The following is a 25,549-nucleotide window of genomic DNA, read 5'->3' as shown; positions in this document are numbered from 1 at the left end:
ACACTTGAGACCTGTGCCAGTGCTGGTTTTCCCCAGGATTTTCACCACCATGTATTAGCATTCCTTCCAGGTAGGTGAGGAGATGGCCAGTCTGAGCGCTGCAGAAGTGCCCAGCATCTGTATCAGGCAGAGTTTTATGTTTTTGGTTTTGTTTTGTTTTTTTCTAGATTGCCAAGTAACTACCCTGCAGCCTAAAATGATGAAGTCCTATCAGATGGTCACAGCTGAGGTCCCCACTGGAAGTAGGCCCAAAGAAATGGGAGGTATTTCTGACTTGTGCATGCCTTTGAGAGATGTGCCTGGTTTAGCCACATTCTCTCCTTCCTCCCTGATAAAACAAAGACTGTAAAGATTTGGGGCAACCATCCATCTGGCTTGTTGCCTCAGGCACATCACCAGAGCCAAGTCCTCCACCCTCTTTGCAGAAGCCCATGTCTCTGCTGCCATCCCATCATTGCCTATTTTCAGATGCTCTCCTCAGGCTGAAGAGATTTCCTGATGTGGAACCACAGGGCAAATCCCTTCCTTTCTGGTGGCACTGGGGAATCCACACTGCTACAAACCTTCCTGCTCTTTGGAGAAGAGAGGAAAGATGAGGACAACAGATAGGAGAAAGAACAGAGTGAGTAAATGATGGACGAATCTCAACCTCTGCTTCTTCCCAGGGGTGAACCAGTGACAATAAGGTCCACCCTAAATGGAGATTTCCTACATGGCTCCATGGTCATCTGGAGGGTCTTCAGGACTAGCATGGGCTTCACAAATAGATGATGGTTATGAGCATTCATATTGATCTCCCAAGGCAACCCCATTTATTTTAGGCTCCAAAAGACAGTTAATCTTAGTTAAGAATAAATACACTCAATTATCGGAAAGGAAAAAATAGCAGTGTATTTATTGTGAGGAAATCGAAAGTAATTACTCTGGAAAAAGTTGTGTTGGGCCTGGAAGCGCAATACATTAGCTGTCAGGATTTTTAAAGCAGTCGGCAAAGACCGTTCCAGCGCCTCCATCCCTGTGACCCAGGAGAGGCTGAAGAAGCAGAGGCAGCACTGCCTAGCACGTTATTTGCTGGTTAGCAAAGCCCCTCGAGCTGGAGGGGGCCATAGGGACCCCCGTCCCATTGCTTCGCATGCCATGGCAACTCTCAGAGGCACTTGCCTCACTTGGGCAGAAGAAAACCTTGCTATCTCTGGGTCACTAAGGTGGAAAATCGGACGGTGGTGTGGTCTCCTGGTCCTCTGATTTTAGGGCTCCTTGGTATGAGCCATTTCCCTTGAAAAGAGCCCCAGTTCAAGCCAGGATAAAAGAAAAAATGAACAGGAATATTTGATCACGAATATTTGATCTGTTCTTGTTCCTCTTCCCGTGTGCCATCACCTCACTGTCAGCCTCTTTACTGAACTATTTCACTGTTTTCTATTAAACTGTGGTAATTATCCTGTCTATGAGCTTTAATCAGTGGGATGAGGACAGAAGCCACCTTTGCTTGCTCCCCATTCAGGCACGTGGAATTGCTGTCCCACACCCCAGGATACAAGAGGTGGGTGCTATTACTCTTGCAGAACAGTATCACAAAATACCAAGTCATGCACTGTCCAGAAGGGTCTTGTATCAGCACAGTGCTCTTTGTCCCATCAAAAGAAAAAATATTAATCCCAACCAAATTTCTATAAACCAGAGCCCGTCATCGGTTATGATTAGTCCTCCTAAACTCTGCATTAGTCAGCTCCCCTGTTGCTTGTGGTTTTCCCCATGGGTGGAGTTGACTGTATCATTCATTTAGGCTTTCCCCCAGCTCTCAGAAGCTTCCCCCTTGCTTTTAGTTTACTGGAAAACTTTATTAACATTTCAGCAAGTTCCTTGGGCCAATCTTGTTAAAGCCTTTGATGCAATTATCTGGAAATGCTGGTTTTAAAAATAACTGCATTTGGCAGGCGCTGTTAAACAACACCTTTAACTACTGCTGGGGTAGAGCACAATCCCTCTTCAGACAGTGATCATTGTCTGACATTTCCAGACCATGCTGAGAGAAATGCCCTCCACCCCCAGAACCGTGGTGCAGGTATCACCATCACCCCACCACGAGCAATGCTGCAGATAGGCTCCTTTGCCCCGCTCTGCCAAAAATATCCCTGTGCTCATCCAGGGGCTGTCCTTCAGCATCTGACCAGCAACATCTGTCCTCACAACCCAGTGTCTGAAAGCAATATCCCGCATTTATACCAACATTTCCAAGAAGGGGCTTCTTGAGGTTTAAAAGCATTCGATGTGTAGGGAGGGGCTTGGAGCTGCAGGCTCTATGCATGTCTTTGGAAAGGCAAACACTCAACTGGTGTACACTAAGGGAGTGCAGTGGTTTTAAAGGTTTGTCTCTAACGAAGGCAGCAGCTGAACACTACAAAATTTCACTCATCTTGAAGGAAAAGCAGGTGCTTTTGTGGACACAACACCTTCCTGCCTCAAGGGTGCTGCCAGGTTACCCCCAGGTCGGGAAGCACAGCAAGAGAAATCGTTTCAGACCAGCTCACAGAGCTAAACGTTTACATCATGCCTCGCCAGGCATTTACTCACAGCTCATATTGCAGGCTAAAATGGGTGCAACCGCAGACACGAAATGGTAAGGCAGCTACAGCCCCCACTAAGTCACACCGTTATTACGGATCTGATTTAGAGCAATGCCAATGGAAAGTGGGAATTGTGCCTGGCTCTGTGCTTCGCATGAGCACTGCAGGTGGAGCACTATTCTCCAAGAAAGCTCATATCACGCAGTCTGGAGCAAGAGGCACACAAAACCAGGAACCATACAGGTTGGAGGGGAGCTCATGAGGTCTCCCAGCCTGGTGCTTCAAGCAGGGGGAACACTGAATTCACACTAGGTTGATCTGGGCTTTGTAATTCCTGTGCCTAATAATACAGCTGTGAGAGCACCAGCGTGCTGAAAGGTTGGCTTCTGCATCCAGTGATTAGTTAATATAGTGGAAAGTCCCTTTCAGGAAGACCCCATAGGAATAATAATTCTGTGGGACAGAGTTGGAACAGTAGCTATAATCAGCATTTAGGAACGGTGCAAAAGAGGGTAAAGTGATAAATGAGTAAACTGCCATGCTTGGTGCAAGGAGCTATTCCACTGCATAGACACGTTCATAAAGCATGAAGGATAGCATCTCTGTGTGATGTTAGTGTCATTGGTGAGACAGTTAGTTACAGAAATATGTGTCTGGGAAATGCAATACCTACATAAGGCTTCAGTGAATAAAAGTGTATATAAAGGCTGTAATATCAATTTTCTTTGGATTAGATTTTAAAGCTATATTCTCCCCCTGGTTAGGTAATGCGATCACCTCAATTGTCATGCTAAGATGAACATATCTGACTGTATCGTTAATGCAAGTTTGTGCATTTGCATCACGTTGCCGCAGGAGCTGGCCGTGCCCCTTGGAAGCACCAACACGCTGCTGGAACAGCTCTCAGTGCCAATATCCCCTAGTTGTGAGGGATCTTGGAGGATTGAATTAAAACTTTGTGCCAGCTCAGCGGTTCTCTGCTACCTGAATGCATATACTCGCAACGCCTCAAAGTGTGTCACTTATCGAGCATAGATTATTTTTAGTGAGTTGTCTGAAGAATGAACTCTGGGGCTGCTTGCACACAGAGGATTGCATCCCCCTTGAGTGCTTTGCTGCCATGCCTGGCCTCTAGCCCTGAAGTCAGGCTGAAAAGCAGTGGTGGGCCATGAGGAGAGCCAAGGACCCTCAGATCTGTGTCAGCATGTCCTCTCTCTTTTGCCCATCATTAAAATACTCACTTTTCATCCTCTGCCAGTCTAGGGCTGACCATACTGCTGTGCTGGAGGTAAAAAGAGGTGCAAAAAGTGCACATTGTTGGCCAGCTCTTCCTTAAGGACCAGGGACCCTTCAAAGCAGATCTGCCTGGGACTTGCACACCAAAGTCGTGGCTGCTGCAGATCGTTTTTTCCCTGCAGCCCTTTCTTGGGTGGCCCATCTTTGCACACTCAAGGAGAAACTGGGCAGATGCTCAGGGAAGTGAGTTTGGTCCTGTGTTGTTGTGTCCTTTTGCTCCCTGCCGATGGCTCTCCTGCCAGCCTGGACTGTCGCCAGAGCCCTGTCTTGTGGCTGTGAAACTGAACGTAGCTTTTCAACTGCTTAATGGCTTCTTAAGTGATAAAGTGAAATCCTGTCAGTCTGTCCAAACACACATGACTCCTCCACATTTTCAGCAAGAAGAAATTACTCTCCAGTCTGTTAGCTGAGACTTGATAAATCAGATTAACCTGTCCCAGCGATGACGGATTGGTCCTCCTGTCGTTGCAAATGCTCTGGAGAAAGGGCTGGCGTGTAGATGTCCCTCAACCCCTGCAATGAGGAGCCTCCTGCCTGTGCTCTGGTCCAGGAAACCACAGTCCTGCATTGTGCAGAGCCTGAAGTGGGTCTGAGGGCACCTCTGCCACGAGTGCTGGCTGAACTGGGGAGACAACCAGTTGGGCAGTTCTATGGATGGAAAAGGCACAGCTGAAGCCGCTCCGGCAGAACTGAATGTCTCACCCTCAGTGGGCTTTTAAATGCCTGGGAGAGCAGTGGGATGTTGGAGTGAGAGTTAGGAGATAGGAAGAGCCTTTCCTGGGTTTTGGTGGTGTGCCCTCTCCCAGGGGTGCTCTGGCATCCCTGCTGCATGAGTCCCACCCCTGGAGGAACAGCCCCGGTGGGATTTTGCATCCAGGCATCTACCAGGCCCTGACCTGCTCTGCCTGCCCACCTCGGTGTGGTTTCACACAGGGCTCAAAGGCAGTGGTCAGGTGCCTGGAGACTCCTGAAGGGTGCTGTATGGACCTGGCCTGGGAGGCAGCCACAGGATACAGGTTGGAGCTAAGTGACCTTTAAGCTCCCTTCCAGCCCAAACCACCCTATGATTCTAGTACGGTCACAAATTTCTCTTGGATTCTGCGAAGGAGAAGAGACATGTTACCAAAATCAGTCAGGTTACTAATCTCGATGTGTTATAGCTCATCCTGTGAGCTGTAACAACAGGCAGCGTGCACACCCAGCCGTGAAGCTGAAGCACGCATAGCAATGTCGTTAGCTCCAGCTACTGCAAAGTTTGTGGGCTTTATCCCTCCCAAAGCACCCATATCGGCTTTTGACAAATAAAGCTGGCTCGCTGTGCATCACTAGAACATGAAAATCAAATGCTCAGCGTGCACACTTTTTGGAAGAAAAATGGATGTGTGTAAATTATAGCGTCTCTCAAATGCCACTCTCCTCCTTTCCCTGCTCCTGCCCAGTTCTGTGGCTCAGGAACACTGGTACCAGAGAAAAAAAAGAGATTAACATGTTTCCAGCTACTCAATAATAGTTCTTCTGCTAATTAAAGCAAATCAGCAGATTTAATGTACACATCTCAGCAGCTGGTTGCCTTTCTAATATTGCCAGGCATTAATCATCAGAGAATGATTTTTAAATAAATTAGCAATGAGCAACTGGAGAAATGAAGTGATATAAGCATCTCCATTAGGAAGGCTGAACTATTTATTGAAAAGAAAAATATGTATTACCTACCCTTGTGCTTCTTTGATATCAAGCATACACATTAAAAAGCCAGGAAAACTGGGACTTGGATCTGCCCTCGCACAGTATTTAATCTCCGTGGCAGTCACAGGCTTAAAACATTTTAGTAACTCTCCTTTACTGTAACTGCATCTTCAGTGGACTTTAGCAATTAATATTGAAGACAATCAATACTGCAGTCAATACAGTTTTTTCAGGTACCAGTAACAGGTGCTGTGCTGGTGGCGTGGAGTTTGCTGATACCACAATACATCATCTGAGCCCCCCAGTAGTCTGCAAAACAAGGAGCTCTTTCCCAAAAAGCATTGAAATGTAAGAGGTGGGATTAGATCTGCCTGCCTTGAGTTTGGGGCTTTTCTTTGGTGGAAAGCACACAGATTTTCTCGCTGTATAGGATTGTATTCCAGATACAAAGGAAAACCTAAATGGATTTCACCAGCATATAGGAAATTAAAGTGTTTAAGTTACTGCACTGTGCCTTCTGAAACCACGCAGCTTTGGCTGCTATCGCATCCCACAGTGCAGAAGTTTTCCCTGGGTACAGGAGGCATCTAATCACAAACCAGCAGGGATGTTGAGAAGGGCAAACATGGAATAAACACCCCAACACCAGCCTGCACTTTGGTTCAGATTCAATAGCAGCTCCAGCAAAATCACAATATGTGGTGAAGGTACAGGCAGCTGTAATTATTCATTTCCTCTGGTCCCAAATTTCAGACTCGTGGAAAGAGTTTTCTATCATAAGGCAAGTCAAGGTCCCTGATGAGAACTCCTCTGGCACATTCTTTGTGGTAGCTTTTGAAATGACCTCTGGATATTTGGTTCTGGGGAATTTCAAGAAATATTGAAAAGTGATGAATTGAAAAGCACCTGAAACTCTGTCAGACTTCTTTTGGATTTTGCATTTAATTGAGTTTTATCCTGCATTGTCCCAAAGTGTCACTGAGATATGATGTGTCTTTTATAGCTTCTGTGAAGCGTTATCTTCCTGGAACAACAGAAAGTGTAAAGAGCCACTGAGATAGGCTGGATGTGGACACATTATTAAAAGCCCTCTGCGCTTTCTGATCTATGTGCATTTCTACAAGTGGATGGGAGCACTGGTCCCACAGCCCATCCCAGTGCTGAGCCTACTGCCAGTCACAGAGCTTTAAAACGAGACAGAAATTTCATTCAGCGTGAAGGAAATACTCTCAGAGAGAAACATGGCATTTCTGCATCCTCCGTGTGACCAGAATGAATGCACGGTGACATCCTACCGGGGTGAGGCAGCCGGCAGCGAGGCTTTGTGCTGGCTGGGGTTGGGATGGATGCTGAGCCCTCCTGCGTCTTCCTCCCTTCCTCAGGTGTCCTGTGCAACATTAACAGTGATGCATCAGGAGCAGAGCAAGTTTGGTCCTTTTCTGCTGTGAGGCTTTGGGAATGATTTTATAAAGGCTGTAGTAACGTCATTCTGCTGGGCTTTTATGCCCAGTGGCAGCAACCAGGAAAAAAAGTTTCTCCTTTCCAAGGACCCCAGCACAATTCACCAAGCATCCCTGCCATCCTGCAGGGTATGCACACCCCAGCAGTGCCCCTCCCGGTCCAAGTGATGGCACCAAAGTCAGAAAGGATGTCCCCTATCATCTTCCAGCTGCAGCCACTGAAGGGGGCTCCAGGAAGACCCCTCCCCAGTGCCCCCACACTTCAGTAGATCCCAGAGGTGAAATCCCAGCCACAGTGCCGCCAAGTTGTCGTGTCCAAAATGGGTCCCAGAGGTCCAGAAGCACAAAGCTGCTGGGGTTGTAGTGTCTGTGCGCTGGCTGCACCCATGTTATGAACCCACCTTGAGACAATACAGCCGTCCAGAATAGAGCCCTCCAAATAGGTTTCCTTCAGAACAATTTAGGAAAAATTAAGAGAAAAGATGAAAATTTTTTGAGAAGGAAATTAAGCCAGGCAAGAAATAGAAGATAAGTGTCACTAAATGAGTAAATAAATAAATAAAAATGGGGGCCTGTCCATGGAGCTGTGCAGCTCACCATGTTCCTGAAAACTGTGGAGAAGGGGAAGCACTGAGGTGGCAGATTTTGGGGGTAACATGAAATTAAGTAGGAAACAGGAAATTGGCTGTGGAGGGGCAGGGTCTGATGCTGCCTCACAGCCCCTGGGCTTCAGCAGCTGCAAATACAGGGTGGTGCTTGTGGGGGAAACCAGCAGCACCTGTGCATGCCCAAAGTGACTCCAGCAGTGCTCACACCTGGAGAGTGGGGGATGGCAGAGAGATCAGGACAGGCTATCAAAGACTGGGTCTGTTTCTGTGTGAAGAGACACCAAGCAGTCCCAAACTCTGCACAGATGGAAAGAAAGCTCCTGGGCCTGGGACAGGCAGGGACAATTTGGGTAACTGGGAACATACATCTTCTGCTCCCCGAGGAATAAGGGTGGCATAATTCAATCCTCAAGGAGATTGCACCAGAGCAAAAGGCGCTGTGCTGACACAGCCCATCAGTCAGCAGCTGCCCTCATAGCCAAAACCCAGGTGGGTTTGAGAAGCCATTGAACATGTCTGCAGAAAAAAAAAAAAAAAAAAAAAAAAAAAGAAAGAAAAAAAAAACAGGGGGAAAGTGTGTAGACCCAGCACAACTTCCCCAAGTCCCCCAAATGCGTTTGGAAACGTCTCTGATGAAGGACCAGTGCTTTGTGCCACACAAAGTGTGGCACAGAGCTCCCAAACCAGCAGCAGCATCTCTGCAGGCGAGTGAAAGTGTTCCCAAAATGGGTATCCCCACCCACGTACAGCACCGGGGTCCCTCTGGGGACTCTGGGCACCACAAGAACAGACTGGGTCAGGCAGTGCTCACCCTGCAGCTCAGCTCATCCCGTGTCATCTCAGACCAACCAAGTCCCTGAGATTACAGCCCCACGGCTGCCTGTGAAAAGAGCCTGGGGTGGTGAACTCAGGTGTAGGCTGGATCCCATGCTGATGGGTCACCACATCCACCCTGCTGCTGCTGGGCATTGCTGCCTTGCACTGCAACACATCGTGAAACACAGCCTTGGTACCCAGCTCAGTTTCTATAAAATTAAAAGGGTAAGTACACACTGTGCAACAGATAATAATAGCAATAAATTGGAGCATGGCATCTTCCAGAACATTCTCTTTGTTCTCAGGCTCTGACGGTGTTTTTTTCCCCTACTTGAAGCTGTATCACAAAAGATTATCTTTCTGCTCTTGCACCCTCTAAACAAATTGTTTTCCTGATTTGTCACATGCAGTGCCTGCACTGCTCTTTGCTTTATTCTATTATCAAATGATTCCCCACAGCTCATGGGAAGGGTGTTTCCAGCTGCTAATTTACGTCTGTTCCTCCCTAAAAATCTGGTGGCTAGGGTTTTTCTTGGTCATCTGAACAGGGGAAAGAGCTTCTGTCATCCCCAAAAGGACCCATTCAACCTGGACCCTAGCAAACAAGAGCATTTCCAGCATCAGAATATTTTTAATTGGTTCCATTAAAAAAAAAAAAAAAAAAAAAAAAAAAAGCTGCACAGCTTGTGAAAGGGCCTTAATTCTTATTAATTTTCCCAGTAGCAGACATGGCCTTCTTTTGATGTGCAAATTTTAAACTATATTTTTTCCCCACTCGGCGTAGATAGGGATCTTTGGGAAATGCTGATTGTACCAGCGCAGGATGGGGCAGGGGGAAGGGGAGGGACAAGCTCGATGTGAGCACCAGGAGGGGCAGAAAGAAAGAAGCAGCCAGGCAGGGGATGCCTGAGGGCTATTTTAAAAGCTAAGAGAAAACAGCTGTCCCCGCTGTGATCTGGGGTCTCTGCAGAGCTGCTCCCTGCAGTGCCAGGAGGTGCAGCAGCCATCAGCAGGGTGCCGGCTGCACACAGGGCAGGCTGCTGAGCAGTGCCCACATCGCCTGCTGTTCCCAGGGGTATGGTCAAGGCTGAGCAGTGGTCACCAGGCCAGTGGGGGAGAAAAAAAAAAAAATCAAGAAAAGGCTCTCCATGGGCAGCTGGGCACTGGGGAGCATCCAGAAGCATCAGAGATATCGGCACCACCTAAAGCAGCCACAGCCGGGGCTCTGCCTATACCAAGCTTCACCCTTGGCATGAGCCCCCTCTATTCTCTATACCCCAGGCTGTGTCTGTGTGCAGGGATGTGATCAAACAAGACCTTCAGCAAAGCTGATGGGAAATTCCAGTTCGGGTCACTTCTTTGGAAGAAAAAAGATCCTCTTCTGGGAAAATAAATAACTAAATAAATAAATAAACTAAAGAAAACTTGTTTAGAGGCAATGTATCACCGTTCCCAAATGGTGGAGTGTGAAAGAAAGGATGAATATGTCAGAGATTTCACTATGAAGAATCCAAACCAAAAAATGGAGAGAGGGAAATCTCCAGACTGACCTTCCGAACACTCAACAGCAATTCATTTCTCTTTCTTTTATTGGTTGAGTGTATAGATATGTTGTCGCCAATAAATTAAATCGGTTGTAAAACATTCTATATAAAACGATTGTTATTTTTCCCTGCATCTTTCTGTAACTGCATTGTTACCAACCACGTTGGCTCTGCCATCACCGTGTTGCACGTTCACCTGGTTCCCACCAGCACCCTCGCATCCATCTCAGGTTTTTCTCGCTGCAGGTACAGCCCATCACTTCACAGGTATAAGCGCCTTTCTCTCTAGAAATATAACTTTGCATTTAGTAATATTAACACACATGCTCGCTGCAGTCCCCTTTGCCAGGTACTTCAGATCACTCTGTAAAAACTGACTTGTCCCCATGCACCAATTTCTGTCACCTGCAAAATTCATCTGATGATTTAATGTATGCTTAGCCCTGGATCATTGACAAGGAGTAAGACTGTCACAGCACCCTCTCAGGTCCTCTGAGCTCCAGCAGGCACCAGGCACTTCCCCTTCCTTCCATTTTCCCCATCCACCTTCCTCTCTCTCTGCTCCTGGATGCTGTTTAGACAGACACTGATCTGCGAGTACTTTCTCTTGTGGCATTTTAGGAGCTCTGCCTACAAGACTCTAGTGGGAACCGCTTCCTTGCTTTGGAGGCACTTTGCTGACATCTGACCTAACAGACACAGAGGGAGAAGAGCATTTCCACCACACGCTTTGCTCCACTGCATCTGACAAAACAACCCCAAAAAGGACATTTCTAGCAAGCCACCCTAATAACCTGCCAAGAGAAGTAAGAAGGTCTGGCAGAGGAGCCAGACACCTCCAATGCCAGGCAGAGAATGATCTTCCCATCCTTGCTGGAGGGCATGACCACCATCAAGCACCTTCCCCGTCCAACCCCCAGTAGGACATCCCCTCCCTTCTCAAGGCCACCCCAAGTTGCCATCGTAGCACGAGGAAGCTCTGCATGGCCAGAGAAGCTGGAGCCACATCCATGGTCCTCTGGATGTGCCCCCCTGGGAGATGGGGCTGCAGAGTCCCCAGGCTGGAGCAGGTCTTCCTGGCCAGGCTCACACATTTTTATTCCTCCTGTTGAAGGAGGAGGAAGGGTTGCGGATCCCAAGGGCAGGCAGCAGGATTTCTTGCTGAACCTGACACTGAGTCCTTTGCCAGTGCTGCTGTGGCAATGTTATCACTGGGGGGCACCATGACAGGTGGTGGGAGGAAAACCCACCAGAGGGTCGCAGTGAGTCCCTCACACCTTCCCTGCCTTCCCTTCTTGGGTGGGCCTGGAGTGGGTTTTAATGTCCTGCATTTTAATGTGATAAGCCAGACTTTATGCAGTGCAAATCCCCTGCCTTTACTTGCTGTGAATGATGAAATGCAGGGGCTTTGTTTGCATTTCAGCACCTCCCAGTAGCAGATTTCCCAGGCAACTTTGATGTGGTGTGTGTGTGAGAGTTATTGGGGGTGGATTCCAGCATACAGAGAGGAGGCACAGTCAGCTTTGACCAAATGTCTTTAATCAGGGTTCCCGAGAAAGATAACAGAATCAGCTCAGTCTCTCCTGATAGCAACTCAACCTGGGCTGATGCAGCACAGAAAGCGGAGGAGTGGTGAATTTATCAGAAAAGTTATACCCCAGCGTGAGGTGGTGAAAACAGCAATTGTTCAGCTATTGATCTCCCACCAAAATATGTGTGAGTAGACTAAGCTCAGACCCAAACCAGCTGAAACAAACCTAGAATTACTACCAGGATGTGCAGCCAGTTTATACAAGAGTCCTGCAGACAGCATGGGGTGTGCCTGCAGGAAGATGCCACCGGTATCCACAGCATGCATTTTCAGCCCAAAGCAGTCTCACAAAAGCCCACCTTGCTCTCCCCAGGGGTAGGGATGCTGGTGAGGAGGACTTGATCCTAGGGTCAGGTGCTCAGACCTGCCCGCCACATGAACAAATCCTGGCCCCCCATCAGCTCGTCCCCACTTTGGGCACCAGATGGGGACAGGCACTGGGCTGACCACCAAGCCAAAGTGTCCTCTCTGGGAGGAGGAGGAGGGCTTGAACTGGCTCAGTGGAGAAAGCACAGCTCAGGCACACCAACGGGACAAGATTTGTCCATTTAGGTGTCAAAACCATGACAAGTAACCACTGAAGACAGCGGGAAGAAAGGAGAGGAAGCAATCTCTGAAAATCATTTTAAACTTTCCTGGTATCTTAACTGAAGATATGAGGCTGAAATATTTAACAGAAAAGTCCTGTTCCCGGAAGTTTAATTAGGCATTGGCATATAATATGTATTAAAGGTTCATATATTTCAAACAGGGCACAGAAAACTCGATAAGTTTGAAATATAACCTGCCTCTGTGAATAGCATGTCCATGGTACATCTTCCATCAGCTCCATGTCCCATCCCAACACATCACCAGCGGGAGTGACCAGGGCTGCCAAGGGAACCCAACTGGCAAGACCAAGTTTGTGGCCAAAAGGGCTTGGGTGGCTGCAGGGACCTTGTGCAGCCAGATCCTCCTGAAAAAAAAATAATAATAATAATAATAACACAGGACAAGCACTTCAGATGGGTGCTTGGAGGTTTACAAAGCATCAGTGAGTGTCTTTCCATAAAGCTCGAGGGCGCATTCATGGAAATGCATTGATCAGCTGAAGGATGTAAAAATACATCAGGATACTCAGAAGAAATATAATTGGTGAAATCAAAATTTTTCACCTGGAAAAACATGCCCCACCTGTCCAGTGCATTTGACACCCATGTACTAGACCATAGTGGACAACTCCAGTACAGCAAGAAACTGGGAAGAACTGGCCTACATTGCACTGATGCTGTGAAATATTAGCCTTGGAAGTGGGGTTTACTCACGTGGATAGACAAAGCAACCCAATTTTTTAAAGCTAAGAGGCAGAATTACTTTCTAACCCTTGTTTTACTTTTTTTTCACCTGTATGTTCTAGCAGAGGGACTCTACCTAGGGGGTTGGTTGACTTTTAAATTTCATATTCCCCTGTTTTTTGGGTGGCCAAGTCAAGAGGGAACTGATTTTCAGGAAGTGCCAAACCCTTGCCCTTGAACTTTAATCCTCTTTGAGTTATTAAAGCAGCCAGAGCACCTAGCAACTTGTAACAACCTGGCATGAGGCCACATCTAAGGGCTCAATGAATTTTTAAAAGACAAATCTTCTGGAAAAGTAGAGAGGGTGGAAAAGAAAAATGAGACATATTGCTGGAGCCAGGCCATGTTAGAAGACTTTTACAGCAAAGCCTACAACGAAAATGTGGTGTGTTTTTTTTTCCCATTTCTTTTTTTTTCACCTGGAAATGTGCTTGCAGAAACTCTGTGCATAGGAAATTATTTTTGGCGAATATTTGTGGAGCATGAAAATCCCTGGAAAGATGGTGCTCAGCACACCAGGGACCCTGGAGACACTGGGTGTGCCCCTGGGTCTCAGGATGAGGTGGGGAATGGGCCCTGGTGCTGTGCATCTTGTATTTGTTAGCAAGTATTTGTTTCGAGAAGAAAACACCAAGTGAAAACAAAAATGGGCTCAGAAGTGATGCCTGAGAGGATTGAAGCTCCCTTAATGTAACGGAAGAGCCTGGCACCTGCCCGACTGATGGCAGAACTGGGCAAATGTGACGGTGGGGAGGGGGTGCCACAGCCCACATGCTTCACCCACCCCAGCAGCCAGGTTTCACAAAGGTACTTTTGGTAACACAGATGCAGATTCCATCTCGTAAATCTCTAAAGCTTATCAAAGTTGTGTTTTCCTCCCCTCCCTCCCCCCCCCCCCCCCCCTTTTTCAGCCCTGTATATTCTTAACCACCAAGATCTTCTTATGTATAATAAATACAAAAATGCTTCTCTTCCCAGCTTTGCTGCTAAAGCCAAGATGATTATAAAGCTAAATCCTCAGCATATGGCATGGGTAGTGTACTTGCAAATTTTTCACTGTCTTGCACCGAAGGGCGGGTTAACCCTCGGTGGGGATCCCAGGGCATAGTGGAGGGACCCTCCTCCATCAAACAGGATGCGACCACAGGGAGCTGGACTCTTCCAAGCCCAGGTCAGGGTGCCAGGTGTTATCCCAAGGCAGTCTGAAGATGCTCTTCACTGAGGCCAGCTTCTAAAACCTATCCCCCCACACCATGCACAGCTCAGGTGCTTCCTCTACAGAGGGGGACGCAGAGCAGGAGAACCTTGGCCACCAGCTGCACTGAAAAGGGAGTGCGGAGACCCAACCAGGCTGTTTCCCAAGGGGTGACAGCCCCTGCAGACACCTCGAGGGGGGTCAGAAAGCTGCAAATTAGGGGTGTGGTTGCCAAACTGTGCAGCTGCAGAAAGAGCCCAGCTTTGGCTCACCGAGTCATCTTTCCATCAGGTGGGATAACAGCCCCACTGTGTGGCTCGGCAAGACCCAGTGCATCTCATACGCAGTGCAGGAGCACGGGCACGAAGCTGTCAGCCTTGGCAGGGAGCTAGGGACAAGCGTAGAGCATCATTCAGGGACAGATCTAAAGGGTGGAGGAAAGGAAGAAGGATACAGTATAAACTCGGACAGATTTGTGATTTCCTTTTGTGTGTTTGTGTCTGAACATACTGCACCTTTTTCCTGTATCCTTTGCAGTTTTCTGCAAAGTTTATGTATTTCTCTTTTTTTTTTCTCAAAGAAAGGGAAAATTACATATTTTTTTAACATCATTCCTCCTGGTAGTTGGACATGAGGTGCCAGTACAAGTATTTATACCATCAGAAAGAGACTGAACTCCAAAGATCCTTCAAAAATAGCTTAAGTGCCTTCCCACTTTACCTTGCAAAGACACAGAAGCTGTGCTGGTCCCTACAGGTAGCTCTGGAGAGACAGAGCTCTGCAGAGGGACAGCTCTGGCTGCCACAGAAGGGCAGGGGGACACCAGTGGGCAACCCTTCACAGCTCAGACATGCTGTTCCCCCAGGGCTTCTGGTCCGTGGGCTCCTCTCATACAAGGAAGGAGCAGGAGGGTAAGGCTGTGCTTCAGCAAGCCCAGGGGAACAGGAGAAAGTCATCACTAGAAGGGAAATAGGGAAGGTGTAGGGAAAAAAAGAGGGGAAGAGGGTGCCTGTGCTGCTGGGCAGCAAATGGTGGGCACCAAACAAGGCTGCGTACGTGCACCATGAGCACTACCCTAACTCACCTGGTGGATGAATGATGTTCAACTTTGCAGTTAGTGATGAGACCAGTTGCAAAGTAGAGAAAAAAAAAAAAAAAAAAAAACAGTTCAACAAGTGCTCCAAGGTCAGGGAGAGGAGCTCTTCCACCATCTTGTAAATCTTAACTCAGGTCGCTGCTTAAAGGAAAGGCTTGGGAATCCAGAGCAGGCTTCTCGATGCCCCGAGACAGAGAAGGTTTCTCTGAATACCTCCCACAAACTAACAATCCTGCAAATGGTTGTGGCCAGAGGTTGAGTTTGAATGTGCACCACTGCAAATGAGCTGTGGTCCAAACCCACCCCAGTGCGTGACTTTCTGAGGAGCAAAGTTACAGCATGGAGCAGTGCCAGCACCAGGCAGTTTGCATGCTTCTTTTCCAAGGAGAAAAACTTCAGCCCAAAGTCACTCCTCGGGCTCCACCTATTGCAGTCATTAGTGCTGAAATGGATGATTGCACAGGTTCAAATGTGCATTTTTGATCACATCTCAAAGAAAGGGTGCGTGTGGCTGGCTGAAGCTGTATCTGTCAGAAGCTTACACGAGGCAACATAAATCAAGCAGTCCTGAAGGCAGTTCAGAGCCAAAGGGCTTCATTTGAAAGTATTCCTGTGTCTCACAAGGAGAAAGCTGCATACACACAGAAAATAAATAAATAAATAAATATAAATAAAAGCTTTTGCTGCTGTTCCACTGGGCTCCTTCAGCACTATGCTCACTGCGCATGATTGGTGTGTACCATCAATAATCATCTAGATGAGAGCTTCAGACAGCTCTTTGAACAGTGAACGCATTTTGTTCCAGGGTTGGTTTCTTCATTTCAAATGTATTTTAAACATGGACAAGGAGCTGGATACATAGATGACTTGAAAGGTGCTCTCCCTTACTGGCACTCATCCCTTCACAGCTCGTGACACCTGGCCCACTGTGGCCACATGCACCATAGCAGGAAGGATGTCAGCTGTGAACAGCCCTGGCCCCGAGTGTGTGAGATTAACAGAATAATGACAGCCAGCCTCCACAGCCCACGTGCACCATGCCCACACTCCTGGACAAGATGTGCTCCCTTGTTATCAGGTACTTCGAGTGTCTCAAAGAACAAGTTGTCCCGGAGAACTGCTGTCTGCGAGAAGATGGAGGAAGCGCTGAGATATCCGGAAATCAATTCTTTGACTCTGGAAGAAGCTTTCAGTAAGATCTTTTACGGGTAATTTGTCACTTGGTAAAGAACCATCCAGTTCAATGATTTAAAAGGAGCCATTAATATCTCATTGGGGAAAAAAAAAAAAAAAAATGGAATGCCTTGAGGATGGAAACAGAGGTCAGTCAGGCATCTACTTTCTAAAGAACAACAGTGCTCTCTTCATTCACAGTTACTTTCTTGTCTCACAATAATTTGTATTAGAGCTTTATTCCTAATTGCATCACCAGCACTCCTCCTTTCAAGTCAGCTGTCTGCACATACAGCCTTACTTCTATTCAGAGCAAAGTGCTCAGCAGTAATCTCCTTTGACTTCCGGTGAGAGACCATGTCCTACTGCAAATGACCACTGAAATGTTATAAAAAGCCTGAGCTAACCCGTCAGGCACCAAATAAAGCTCAACCTACAGCATCATTGTGTCCAAAGAAAGATGACCCGAGTCAGAACACAACTTGTGGGCATCAGTCTTCTCTACTGCAACTAAATCCATGATTTAGTACTTCATGGTCACTCTTTAAAACTGGACAACATTAGTAACGAAATCAGCTTGCTTCCTAAACAGGAGCAAAACAACAGAGTGGATAATCCTTCAAATTGGTTTTGGAAGGGGAATGTGAGCCCAAATGCTTTCAAATTATGAGGCAAGGGGAGGAAGATAGCACATAGCTCTTTGGATGTCAGGGAGGAACAGCAGGTTAAACCTGCAAATCACAGGGATGCGATCACCAAGCAGGTCCAGGAGACAAGAATGTTAGTGAGTCATTTGACACGAGGACTACAAAACTAACCAAAGGTGGAGGAAGGCCATTTGTAAGAAATCATCTAAAAATGTCAAACAGGTCATCTATGTTTGTAACACATTATCCGTGGCCTCATTGAAAAGCTCATAGAAAATGGTAAATTGTCTGATAAAGAGAAAATGTAGTTTCACTGCTGTATAAATCCTTGGGTCACTCATACTTTAGCTTCTGCACGGGGTTTGGATCCCCTCATCTCAGAGATGTTCTGGAGCTGGGAAAGGATCAGAGAAGGTAAGAGGGTGATCAAAGGTCTGGAATGGCTCTTGTGTGAGAAAAACTGGAGAACAGGACCCTTCATCACAGAAAAGAGATTGCCTGAGTGGACATATGAAAGAACTCAAGAAACCCATGATAACCCTAAGAGGATGCGTAGGGCTCAGCTTTTCCTTTCTCTTCCTATGGAAGGATGAGGGGCATCAAATTAAACAAGTGGCAATCAAGTTCAGTCAAAGCAAACCAAAAAGAGCTTATTCTCATGCATGAGGTAAGAGACTTGTTGACCTTCTTGCCATAGAACACTGTGGGTGCTAGAAAGTTTACGCTGGCTTAAGGGAAACGATTTGGGAAATTCACCAGGGACTGCCAAACGCCTGGCCTCACAAATCTGCAAGAAGACACCAAAGCAAGAAAACGGTCCCCAACAAAGGCTTGTAGAGCATCTAAGATGCCATATGAGAAAGTCCTCACAGATAAATGTCTGTATAAAAGCCAGGAAGCAAAGGACTGGGTTAAGTGCTCAGTTTCCAGAGTGCAAGGAGGTGGCATTTTGAAGGGATCTATGCTTAACGCAGTGCACTTACACATGATCTACAAAAGAAGTTAATGGAAGCATAACACAATTTGCTGAACTGAGTTACTGAAGGTAGTAAAGGCAAGGGCTGACTGCAGAGAGTTTCAGGAGGAACTCGTAATATTGAGAGAGTGGATGACAAAATGGCAGATGAGATTCAATACAGATAAATGTAAAGTGATGCACATGGGAAAAACAAATCCTAACTTCAGATATACTGTAATGGGCTCTGAAAAATTACCGCTTGGGTGTAAGAGCTGGGGTTATAATGTACAGTATAATGTTCTGTGAAAATGTCAGTTCAGCTCTCTGCTAAGGTCAAAAACCAAGGAAACTGAATGTTGGGAATGAACAGAGAACAAAACAGCAACCATCTGTGTAAAACACCCAGGTTCACCTGCAAGCTGAAAATCGTGGTCTTTCCTGCCCCTGTTCCAGCTTCAAAAGGCACATGGAAAGGTTGGAGAATTTACTAAGAGCAATAGAGAAAACCAGACATTATTTAATGATGAGCTGTTAAAGAGAGGCCAAAGGAAGTCCCTGAGGCACAGGCTGCTGGAGCTGGGGAATTCTCATCTCCCCGTGCTGGTGCTGCTCTCAGGGCTGTCCCTTGGCACAGTGTTGCATTAGTGCCTCTTGACTGTTGTTTGAGGGTGCCCCAGCTGTATTTTTCACAGCTGTTTCAATGGCGTGCACTAGCTAAGAAGTATAGGTCTCTCTTTTCATCTTTGTTCACATTTCAGTTGTGGGCCCAAACTGGAACCTGAGTTTTCAGACATTATCAGAGTTAAGCCTTGTGGAGCTCTCCACCATGAAGGCGGATCTGTATCTGCTTCTCTTTGCTTCCTAGCCTTTAACCAGACACACCTTTGGGAAGACCTTCCTTCTCTTCCCAGCTTTGAGGTCCAGTAAGATTTAAGATCTTTTGATTAAGGAACTTGCTGAAACTCTCCAGGAAACTCCAGCAGACTACGTCAACGGGACCTCTGAGCATCGTGGTGTCTGATCCCCTGGCTGAATCTTCAGAAACTCCCAGGAGTTTGTAAGGTAAGAATTCTATTCTCAAAAGCCTTGTAGGCTTTTCCCATAAATCATGTCTCACTCACATGCTCCCTAATTCCCTCCCATACCACAGTTCTATCTCATTTGGGGATCAGTATTAATCTGCAGTTCCTGGATCTGCTCAGAAGCACTTTGTAAAATCAAGGTCTCACTGCTTTCTTGCCCTCTGATAGTGAGAAAATTTTAAGTGAGAGGTTTCACAGTAGACTTAATACAGTTAATAGTTTAGCTATTTCATCCTTGAATTCCTTTAGAGCTCTTGACTGAATACCATCCGGTGCTGCTGAACTGTTACCGTTTATTTTGTCAAGTTGCTTTATAACTTCATCTACTGAAACATCACTTTGAGACACATTTTCTGACTCGTCCCCCGTAAAGAAAGGTTCCGGGCTGGGGACTCCTGTAAGCTCCTCCACATGGACATAAAACATTTGCTCTGCTTCCCTGCTACACTTGTATCCTCTTCACTAGATGCTTTTGCGTCTAGATTATTAGCTGGCCCTAGAGCTGTTCTAACAGGCTTCTGCTCAGATGTGTTTGAGAAAGAAAATACCATCAGCATGCAATGCCTGAGCTAGCAGTGGGCACTGGGGAAAGGAGTGGCCCTATGGGAAGCATGGACGATGTTTTGGGAAGCTGTTTGTCACCCCAGAGACAGCAAAACTCATATTTTGAAGGACAAAAGTAGGCTTGTGTGTGGCTGGCAGTGGCTGTGCATCCAGCTCATGCATGCTGATGCTGTGGTGCCAAGGGAACAGTGGCAAGGTAGATATCAGAAAAGTCTTGGGGGGGCAGGCATGAGGCAGCAGGCACACTTCAGCTTTGGATGCCTCAGGCAGGCCCTGCAGAACCAGGGGGAGTAAAGCTGTGTGGTCCCTGCGTGGCTGCAAAGTGTGTGCTTGGCACAAAGACCTCCTGTCTCCTTGCACCAGAGAGGGATCAATCACAGATACCTTCCTTGGACAGGAGCCTTCCTCTTCCTCCTCACCTTTTCAGGTAACTTGTCCCATTTCCCAAAAACACAATGTCCCTGACACCAGCCACAATAAACTGCCTTCGGCCAAGGGGCTGGACTTAGAAAGACTTCAGTAAACACCAAGCAACCTCCAAACCAGCTGTGCTACAGCTTTTTCCTCACCCCATAGCCCAACCACTCCAACGGTGCCACGGGACAGGCACATAGGGCTAAAAGTCCTCTTCGGGACTGCCAGCTCCCACCTTGTCACCATCAGAGCCTGGATCCATCTCCTCTTCTGGAGCTGGGCTGGAGGTTGCTGCTGCCTGTTGTGCCCCCATTTGGTCCCACTGACATCGCTGTTTGTTGTTGGGCCATGCCAACATCACGGTCTCCTGCCTTCAGCCACATCTGATCCTACAGCAGCACACCTCCTTGCTCTCCAACAGGCAGCTCTATGTTCTCCCACCATCTCCTCCTCCTGAAATAACTTCAGCTGTGCTCCCCAAATCTCCCTCCACCTGGCCCCAGTCTGCACCTCCCTCCCCAGCCCCTCGCAGCTCCAAGCCACAGCCTTTCCCCATCAGCCCTAGTTCAATTACAGCCTCTTCAAATATTTCTGTTAGGCTTTGAACTGTTCAGCGAAATTTCTTTCTAGTGAAAACTGGGTTTTGCTTCTCCATTTCAGGCACTTCCTATGTATGAGAAGGAGCTCCTGCTGCATTAGCATTCTGCTCACCCTGTCGCTGCACACAAAAGGTGCCTCTGCCTTTTCGGTGCTTCCCTCCCCCTGCTCCTGAGGACAAAGTAGCCTCCGGTTTCTCCTTGGGGTTGCTCCGTGCAGAGCACGAAAAAGCAGCCTCACAAGCAGTCTATGAGTGTCAGTGATGATTATGATTCATAACCAGAGTGTTTAATGTATGATTTTTCCATCCTCTTTTTTTTCTTTTTTGTTGGACACTGCAGTCCAGGTGCTGCTGAAAGGGGTTGGTCCTGACACAGAGGAGCATTTTCCATCTGCTTTACAAATGAGGACTATAAAGAGTTTCACACACCAACTCCCTCTCCCAGCTGCTTGCTTTGACTCCACAAATACAATAGAGTCAGGTAACACCAGCTCCTGTGCAGACAGGAGTGGTCCACAAGGGCAAGGGTAACTATGTCTTATCCTGTCTTTGTGGGGCTAACATATAAGCCCAAGCTTAAAGCTAAGGGTTTGGTTTTTGGGTGCCGGACACGAGGTTTGGATCCTGTAGATGTCATCTGAGAAATGTCCTGTGGAATTTGAACCCTGGCTGTTGCTATTTCTCCATGCCAGGTCTTCGTGCTTTTGCAGAGGTCGGTCTGTCCACCACCATCGGGCAGTAATAAACAAATAAAAATATAAATAAGGTAATGCTTTGCAAACAGTAGTGTTCTAGGGGAAAGAAAGGCCGTCACACTCGGGATATACTCAGCCATGGTTTCGTATGAGCTGTCAGATGTCCCAGAAGGGAGCAGTGCGTCCCTCCCTGCAGCCTGAAATGTCCCCCTGAAGCAAAGCCCAGCTGCTCCCGCATTTGCCACTTTGGCTTATAGGCTTGATGCTGCTCTATATCCTGTTGTTTTTTGCAGCAGAAAAATCCTTTAAGTCTCTAAGTAAATAGGACCTGCTGCCTTTTTTTTTCTGATGCCTTTGCAGTTTTCCAAGAGCTGTGTGAAGGAGCAGAGCCGAGCGCGGAGCAAACTTGCCACCTAGCGGGGGACAGCCCCTCTGCGGCTCGGGTTTGTCTGCCTGAAACAGCCACCAGAGAGTGGGATTTGCCTCCAGGGGGGGATCATCTAAACGGGAGAGCTTCCAAATAAGCTAGTTTTGGGGGGTAAGAAGCGGACCTGCCTGCAACGACCAATGCAGCCGGCCTATACCCATTAACTGCAGTAAGAATGGGTGCCCAGATTTGATTTCTAGCTGGCTTTTAACCCACCAGTGTTAAGCTAGATGGATGCTGTGCGCCTGGCCACAGGCAGCCAAAGGCCACAGGATGCTGTCCTGAGGACTTTCCTTCTGTCTGTGTCTTCCTCTGGGCTCTGTGTCTGCAACCAGAGCTCCAAGGCAAGGCTCAATGACGGCAGTGATTTCCTTACTGCTTGCCTGATTGCTGTATTTCTTAGAGTTCTAATTAAAGCAAGAACTTTGCATAGTTCCAACAGACATTATATGCATCTTCTGCAGGTAATTAGATTTAGAAAAAAAAAAAATCACACAACAACAACAACAACCACAATAGTGATTGTAATTTCTTCTAGGAGCTCCTATGAATTAACAGCACAAAGTGGGTTTCCCTGAGGCATTACAGTGGGTGCCCTCCATTAAGCACCCATGAACGTACCTGGACTATAACACCACAGAGTGATAGCCCTTTCACAGCCATATCGCATGTTGGTTATCCCTGGTTTTGAGAGGATTTGGTGGAAGATGTGATTTACTGTCCTTTGCAAGAGCAAGCATCCAAGCTCCAGGACGAGCAAAGCAACCCCAGTCAGGGTTGCAGAAGTGCCAGGAGGGGCATCAGCAAGAGCAGGCTTTTACTACACAAGGACTTGTGACAGATTTCCTTAGCAGTGACTTACATAAATCAGGAGCTTCCAGGCTGAGAGAGGCTCTCATCTGCAAATCAGGGGCTCTTTGTGCTCCGTAAAATGTAAAGGGGAGTATGAAGTGCCATGCTGAGCAGGGTAAAGGAAGTCCTTCTTGCACGGCAAGCATGAAATATGTCAGGTGTCAGGTTATTACTGGCGGTCGCCTATCGTAAAAACAACTCTTGAAAATCATTTCAACATTTTTATTAAAGTTGCTGAAAGAATGGGGAAAAAAAACAGTGAATGCATTGGAATATTAAACGATAAGGCTCTTCTTTTGATGGCAACAATTATTCTCACTCCCTCGAGCCCTAAGGAGCTTTTATGGCCAGGAGCCTTCCATTTGACAGTGAAACCATTAAATGGGAACAGGTTCCCAGTGGGGTTAAGAGCAGGCAGAGAAGCAGCAGGGCAAATAGCTGAGCACTGGAAGGTGCTGTCCTCCTCGGGCGTGAGGACAAGGGCAGGAGGTCCCAGGGTCTTTGCCTTCCCAAACCGGTGCCCAGTGTGACTTTTTGCATGAATTGATGAGGGTTCATCCCCTCCAAGCCCCACCCCAGTATTTTGTTGTATTTTTGTTGGTCTCACAAGGAGAAGGGGAGACGTGCAGCTTTCATTATCTCACCCACTGGTGGGGAAGACAGGGTTGTCATCTGCGTTTTTCCCAGTTCTCCTTTCTCCCCACGAAGGCCAGATAGCACCTCTTTTCTTGCTCTTTTTCTTCTCCATTTACTGACAGTTCCCTGTTTTCATCAAAAGGGTTTAATATGTGTTTCTATTCATGACCTTTTCCTTTGGATTCTCTTGATATTTTTCATACCTAATGAAAAAAAAAAAAAAAAATCTTATTTTTTCCAATATTTTGTTCCAGCTTCATGTTTTCACCAAAAAAAAAGCTGCCATTAAATGTATTTTTTTCACTTCCATAGCATTTCTAATTGTTTTTCTTTATATTCTTCCTCACCTTATTCATACTTTCTCTTTTATTCAGTGAATCATGGTGGACTTTCCTTTTTTTTTCCCACTCCTCCCAGAATTTCTCTTATTTTGCTTCACTTTTTCTCTGGGGTAAAGTGAAAGGGTTTTTCCCCATTTTATCCCAGAGAACAGTTTTTTTCCCTGCACTGCTGCTCCTCATGTGTCACCTTCCTTAAGAGCAGCAAAGCAGCACCAGCCTTTATCTCATTTCTTATCATTTTTTTCCCTGATGGATAAAATAGTGACAAATATTGTTTCTCATTTTTCTCATTTCTTTAGCACCATATTTCATCTTTTTTTTTTCATGTGATCCCTCCGGTGGAACAACATGGCAGTGGCTTTCTTTCATTTTTCTTTTCCTCTGTTCTTCAATTTTCTGTCCAGTTTTTCATGTCACAAGCAGCAACATCTTTCCTTTGTTCCCCTTGGGTGGTTTGAGATTTCTTTTCTGTTTGGTTGGTCTTTTTTGTTGTTTTGTTTTGTTTTTTCCTCTATTCTCTTTTCCCAGTGGATGAATCAACAGCATTTCTGATGTAGGGGGGCAGCCACAACCAGCCCTGCACCCAACACCCAAGTCCATGGCAGGAAAAAAATGGGACCAGCTGCACGGGGCTCCATCAGGGGAACATCTTCAGCTCCCCAGATTCTTCCAGGGACGTGGGAACTGCTGATGGCAGCACAGAAATGTCTCACTATCACCTACAGGTCCATGGGGACAAAGTATTCTGGTTGTCAGACACTGGGACAGGCTGCCCAGTGAGGTGGGTGGTGCCCCAGTACCTGTTGGTGTTCAAGAGGCATTTGGACAATGCTCTCATCAATCTGATTTGGCTTTTGGATAGGCCTGAAGGGGTCAGGCAGTTGGACTAGGTGATCTTTGTAGGGCCTAGCCTAACCTAGCCTATCCTACCCTATCCTAATCTTGCAAGAACTAGGGTAGAAAAACAACACAAGCAGCAGACCTCTTGTTGCCTGGTGTTCTCCAACACTGTAGGGACTTAATTAGCATAAATCAAACGTCTTCAGTTAACCACCATGACTGGCACCTCCTCAGGGATGGTGGGCACTGTTAGGAAAACAACTCTGATTAATCCACATTATCTGGGACCCATGGGAAATCCTTGCTAAAACCCACCCATGTCTCTGCTCAGCCATCATTACTCATGATGCTCTAGGCTAGGAAAAAAATGTCCTCACAGAATTCATCAGAAAGGTGAGAAATTGCCACTGGAAGGTAAGCGTGGCTCGTCATCTCTCTCCTTGCTCAGAATTGCCAGGAATAAGCAGAGCGAAAGCAGACATCCCGGCCCCCTGTAGTAGATGTAGGTGTAGTAAATGGTATTTATTTGCCCCATTCAGCCCGGCTGGTGCAAAGCACTGTCTGCATCCGAATGCCGCAGGTTGGCACATTAAGAACATTGTCAGGAATTCCTCGGGATGCTGGGGGCTGATCAGCCAACAACACCTGCTCCTGCCCACTGGAAGGGGGTCACAGAGTGGTCCCAGTGAGCAGCTGCCTGCAGCCGAGCGGTGCCACCAGCCAGCACAGCAATGTCCTGCACAGCAACAGGAATTGTTCTGCGTAAGCATGAAATGTGTCTAATAAATCCAATTACCCAGAAATTTAGAGAATTAATCAGCATAAGACAAGCCTGGCCCTGCTTAACAGCCGTATCCCCCATTTCATGCCAATGATTGAATTATGCGTTATAAACAGAATTTGTACCCGGTTAACGTCAAGGAGGGTGGGAGCTGATGGGTATGTGGAGGAACAGGAGGAAAGAGGAGCAGAAAGCCCGCTGTCCCCCCGGGGATCCTTGGGGCTCTGCCATCAGAGGAGCAGGTCTCCCCCCCACCCAGACCTGAGCCCCCCTCCGAGAGCAAAATGCTCTTTGGTGCTCACTGGTTGAGGGGGGGTTTAATAACTGAATGGGTTAAAGAGGAAAAGG

This window comes from Netta rufina, assembly GCF_964035555.1.
Source record: "Netta rufina genome assembly, chromosome: 17".
In the NCBI taxonomy this organism is placed as follows: Eukaryota; Metazoa; Chordata; class Aves; order Anseriformes; family Anatidae; genus Netta; species Netta rufina.
This window is presented reverse-complemented; position numbering follows the sequence as displayed.